Source organism: Artibeus jamaicensis, unplaced genomic scaffold, assembly GCF_021234435.1.
Source record: "Artibeus jamaicensis isolate MK-2021 breed Jamaican fruit bat unplaced genomic scaffold, CSHL_Jam_final scaffold_660, whole genome shotgun sequence".
NCBI lineage: Eukaryota > Metazoa > Chordata > Mammalia > Chiroptera > Phyllostomidae > Artibeus > Artibeus jamaicensis.
In genome coordinates, this window is record NW_026522052.1 from 2,957,422 (window position 1) to 2,963,136 (window position 5,715).

Below are 5,715 nucleotides of genomic sequence, written 5' to 3' on the forward strand. Positions count from 1 at the left end.
TCTCTGCTTGGGGGTCCGGCTGTGTTTATTCTTTCCAGCAGCTGAGGTTTCAGAGGTTGGAACGGCCTGTGGCCTCCCTGGGTTTGTCTCCCCCATTGTCTCCCCCATTGTCTTTGGGTACCCCCTAGAGACCTCCTTCAACAGGACCTGAGCTTTTCCGTCCTTGCAGCTGTAACCCGGTGTCATCGCGCAGGAGCTCTGCTGCAGCGGCAGGGAGGTATGATGACGGGAGTGTCCGATGCCCTCAGACACTTGGGTCTCGGTCTGTCCGTGAGCCTGTGCCCTTCACGGTGCTTTTCCTCCTGCCTCCGCTCCCCTCTAGGGAGAGACAGGACGTCCACGGATCCTGGAGTTGGATAGTTTTCTTCCCCCAGCTGTGTGGGCTCTGGGAAGAGTTTCCCTTGAGGACAACCTTTGTTAAGGAGCACAGAACCCTCTGGACATAATTCCAAATGGTTATTTTCTCTCCTCCTGCTGGATGGAAGTGGGGGTGGGGCAGGAGGGTTTTTCCCTGATCTTCACTGTGTGAACCTGGTGAGGCTCCTGCGGGTAAAAGGGGGTGTGGGGGCTTCATTAGACTGTCCCCGACTTAACTCTCCAGCTTCTCGTCAACCAGTTTAACTGGGTTTCTGGAGGTTTCTGCACCTGGGCTTTTGCTCTGGTAGGACATGACTCTATGCACTGGCTGTCTCTCCAGAATTCAGGTCAGCGGTTTGTCCTTCGAGCTCAGTACTCCAATGGCTCTAGAAAGAGTTGTTGGTTTTCAGTGTGTTCAGCTTTTTTCTTTTTAAAAAATTTATTTTATTTTATTTTTTAGAAAGGGAAAGGAAGGGAGAGAGGCAGGGGAACATTGATGCAAGGAAGAGATGTCAACTGGTTGCCTTCTGCGTGTGCCTGACCAGGCACCCAGCCTGCAACCCAGACATGTGCCATGACCGGGAATTGAACCAGTGACCAAAAAGCTTTGCGGGATGACTCCAAACCAACTGAGCAACACTGGCCAGGGCTCAGCTTTCTCCTTGTGACCCAATGGGTGTGTCAAGCAGGTGAGGGGACAGACGGAACTGGGCTGGCAGGCAGGAGTCCAGGTGGCCCATGAAAGGCCTGGTGGCACAGAAGAGCCTTTTGGGGGTTCCACTGCAACACAAACCTCAGCAGGAGCGGGGTAGACAGGAGGCAAGCAGGCAGGCCTCTTCACAACTTAGCAAGGACAAAGCTCTGCTCTCCACTCTCCCAATTCAGAAGCTGTTTTGTGAGACACCACCAGATGGCACTATGTCCATGCAAAAAAGATTTCCCCGAGGCCGATGTCTCCACTGAGTCTGATTCTGGGTGTGCAGCAGATTTAGGCACCAGTTGAGAAGCCTAAACAAATGAAAGGCCTTTGAGTATCTTAGATTAATGGTGGACACAGTTCGCATGCATGTACATGAACTGAGCTATTCATTCAAATGAAACTTAGTGAGCATTTGCACTCAGCAATGTGCTAGCTCACAGGGCTACCCAGGTGTGTCTTGCCATATCCTCAAGGAGCCCAGGTGATGGAGGGGCTGGCAGGCAAACAAATAATGCAGTGTGGTGTGGAAACTAACAGAATGGGGTGGGGGTGACTTTCTCTGCTTGAGAGAAGGCAGGCTGACTTCCCAGCAGAGGTGACATTGAAGCAAAGGCTTCACCAGGCTCTGGCAAGACAAGAGGGATCTTCCAGGGAAGGGGAAACCCACGTGGGAAGGCATGAGGATGTTGGGGGAACTGGGCCTGGCCCTTCATATTTGGAATACAGGGTGTATGGTGGGGAGAATGGGCAAAAGAGAGTGAGAGGTGCACAGGTGGGGGTCCTACAGATGGGTACAAAATAGCCCCATGAAACCTGGCTGGAAGGCCCAGAGCAAAGAAGAAGCTGAGCCTGAATCACTGGCCAGGAAAGTAAGTCTTAGGGGAGAGAAGATGTGCACAGGGGTCCAGCTTCAGGTGCTTGCAGGAGAGGGGGGCCCATTTGCTCAGAAAGCGAAGGCCTTCAGTTCTCCCACTCTGACTGGGAGGTAACAGGGAGAGTGTAAGTTCCACCTGCCTCTCACAGACATGGACTTTGGGGAGAGAGGGACTCACATCAGTCTTATAGCCACAGCTCCTCCAAAACCCAGGGAGGAAATGAAATTAAGTGGCTGTGATGTTTTGTTCTGTGCATGATCAGCCCCAGGAGGGGAGTTTGGGAACAAATATGCCTCCTCTACCTGTATTACAGGGGGACTGAGCCATGGTAAATTAAAAGAAAATAACTGGCAAACTTAGGAGCAGTCAGCTGTGACCAAGCCATTTGTGTAGTTAAATGGATCAGAAAGAGCTAATAATGGCTTTTTGGTCATGGATCCCTTGGTGAGGGGAGGGTGTGGAAGCTGGTCCAGGTGGAGGATACATATATGAGGGAGGCACCCCCCTCAGAAAAATGAACCATGAATTATCTTCTAGAGGGCAGGCTCCTTGTAGCATAGGCTTCTCCCGCTAGGTGAGTGTTCTAGGAACCCATCTGTACCTGCTGGCATTGTTGTGAGAGGTTGCATTTGGCTTCACTGAGTTTTCTTTGAAGACTCTTTCAACCAGTTTGCTCATTTCATGATGGGTGATTTAGGAGCACTCTTGCCCACACCTCACAGAGTGTTCAGCAGTTTTTGACCAAAAATGACATGACCCCCTTCCTCTACCCTCCCTATTCACCTGATCTCTCTCTGAGTGACTTTTTTTGTTTGTTTCCCTGGATAAAAAGTCCTCAAGGGGAAAAGTTTTGCCAATAAGGAAGAAGTGAAACAAAAAAATGGTAGAAGCATTATAAGGCATCAAAATGGATAAGCTCAGTAGGTATACTGCATCAAAAAGAGAGTACTTTGAAGATGATGGAGTTTTAAATATGTGAATAAATACACAATTTGTTATAAATTAATTCTGGGTAAGTTTTTGGGTTCCTCCTCATAGTCGTTTTTTCCTGGGACTTTCTGGTTGTGGTGGTGGTGCAGGGGAGAGCAGGGCGTTGGCCTGTTCTCAACCTGCCGGTATAATTTCCCAAGGGGGTTGTTAATTCTAGACAGAGCCAGTGACCTAGACCCAGCCTCCGGGGTCTCACAGGAGACAGACTCAGTCTCAACCAAGGTGAGCCTTGGGACACCAAGGGAGGTCGGAGCAGACTCCCTCCGACTCTGTCACTTCTGAGTGATGTGCGAGTGGGGGACTCAAAATCAAGTGCTGTAATGAACAGAACCGAATGTGGTGGGGACCCCTGGTTGGAGACCGAGCCAGTGCGCGTCCTGGTGTGTCCACTGAGAGGCGGGGTGAGGTTCTCCCCTGGCTATCTCCAGAGGAGAACGTTAGGCGTCAGCCAAACCTGCATGTGAAAACTGGAGCGGGCTGTTACCAGAAAGTCCAGGGCTCTGGAGAGAGAGCAGGTCGGGGAGGCGACTCTAGGCAGGTGCGCTGCCTGAGGCAGGTGGTCGGAAGGGATGGGAAGAGTGAAGGGGACCTGGACTCCTGCAGGCGCGTTCTTCGAGCCCTGAGACTCAACACCACGCTGCAGCCCGCGCTGCAGAGGAGGGAGGGCGCACCGTCTGGAGGAGCTGCGACCCGGACAAAAGTGGGACCTGGCGGTGCCCAGGCGCCTCTCAGGTGACTTACCAGTGGACGGTGCCCGTGCAGTGCCCGCAGCGCCGGGAAGGCTCCCTTTCCGTTTACATCCTCGCCCCGCCCGCCTGCCAGCGTTGCTATGCTTGGCCTAGATTGTATAGTGCGCGCCCCTGGCGACCCGCACCCCCACACCCCGGCTGCCCGGGTGGCTTTTCAGGGGCGGGCGGGAGCTGACAAGGCGACACTGCCAAACCACCGGCCGCGGTGTTGGACTTGCTTTCCAGCTCTTTGGCAGGCTCCGCAGCGAGGGTCAGAATTCTTTCTCCGTCGCAAGAGGAAAAACAAAGGCCGAGAAATCTGCGGCGGCTCCCAGCGAGTTTGGGAAACTTTGCTCCTCCCGGCCTCGGCCCCTCCCTCCGCCTCGCCCCCCGCCCCCACCCCCGGCCCCACCTCTCGCCCAATGCTCCTCCTGGCCTCGCCCCCCGGCCCCGCCGCCCCGCCCCGCCAGGCCCCGCCCATTCACTCTCGCTTAAGCCCCTCCCTCCCCTCCGCTTGCTTTTTCGGGACAGTTGCACCCACGCTCTGCAGCACAGCAGGAGAGACGCCCTCGGAGGCTCTTAACGGAGCCCCAGTCAACAGGTTTAAGAGCCCACGTGGCACAGCCAACGTCTGTGGTCACCTGCCCGTTTCTGTCTTTGCTGTGGTCTCCGGGTTTAGAGGGTGCACCCCGCAAGGGCCAGGGCTCGGCCGAAGCTCAAGAAAGGGATGAGCAGCGCGTGGGCCTCAGGTGTCCCTGTCACCATTTTCCTAGCGCCTACCTCAGTGCGGGGGTGGGCGTGGGGGGCTTCGCTCTTCCATCTCTCTCATTACTGGTGCCCCCCTGCAAGGCGCCAGATTGTAGGTGGGCCTGGAGGTCCTGCGTATGCACTGTGTCCCGTGAGAGAGTGACAGGGAGACTAGGGCCATAGCCTTCCAATCTTATAAGGGGGAAGCCTGGAAGGCTCGGTGAAAAACTACAGATGGCATGCCTTTGGCGAAGACACTAAACGTGTACACGTCTCTACTTTTTCTGGAAGGCAATATAACCTAGCTGCTAAAACGGAAGCCTCTAGTGTTAGAAGATTGCTAGGGCTGGATCCCTGGTTCTGCCACGCAGTGGCTGTGTGACCTCAAGCATGTCGCCTAACCAGTCTGCCACTCAGCTTCCAGGAATCCTTGGGGAGATCGAGAGGACCCTTGCGAAGCGTATGCACATGCCTGGCACCTGGCAGATCATCAGCCACCAACGTGGTTGCCACGGTGATGATAGTGCCAGGACGACCTATTGTCCCTGCACAACTCCTTTCTAACTGACGGTGGCAGTCGTGCTGTCTGGGAGCTCACACTCGAAGGTGAAAGATTCTGGGTGCATCTAACGATGTTGGGGGACCACAGACCAACGTTTAGTTAAAATAAAAACTATTAGGAGTTTACTTGGAAGCCAGTGTGTGAGGGAGGGTTTTGTCACAATCATGGTCAGGGTCTGTACCTTTTTAAGGGAGGTGACTTTTACTTAGAACTCTGAGACATGCGGCCTTGGAACTGGTTGGATGCCCTGAGTCCCCTCACACTCTGGAGAGGGGCTTCTCTGGGTCTGTGCCAACTGAGGGAAGACACTGCTACGTCTGGCCTCAGCTTTCTTGAAGTCTGGGGAGGGAGGCTCACAGTATGGCCTGGACCAGAAGGGAGTGCGGTGTGGCATCTTGCGGCCAGCAGGTGATGCTGTTGATCCAGTGTTGCCAGCTGCAGGTCCAGGTTGGTGGCTCTTCCCCCCTCCCCCCATACAACCCCAGTCTGCTCATTTCTCAGATATTTCGACCATGTGCTCTGTACACCAGCCACCGGCATGCTCCATTAGCATGGGCGTTTAGCTCTTGTGCATATTCTCCTAGTTGGGCAAGTGTCCTCTGGTTTGGGAGCAAGCACAAGACAGTGGGCCTTTGTTTTTTTTTGGGGGGGGGTATCTTGTTCTCTCCGGCTTCTGGCAGAGGCTGGGGGAATGAAGTCACCTTGACAATTCCACTGAGTGCAATCCCTGCTTGCACACCTTGGAGCTTCTATCAT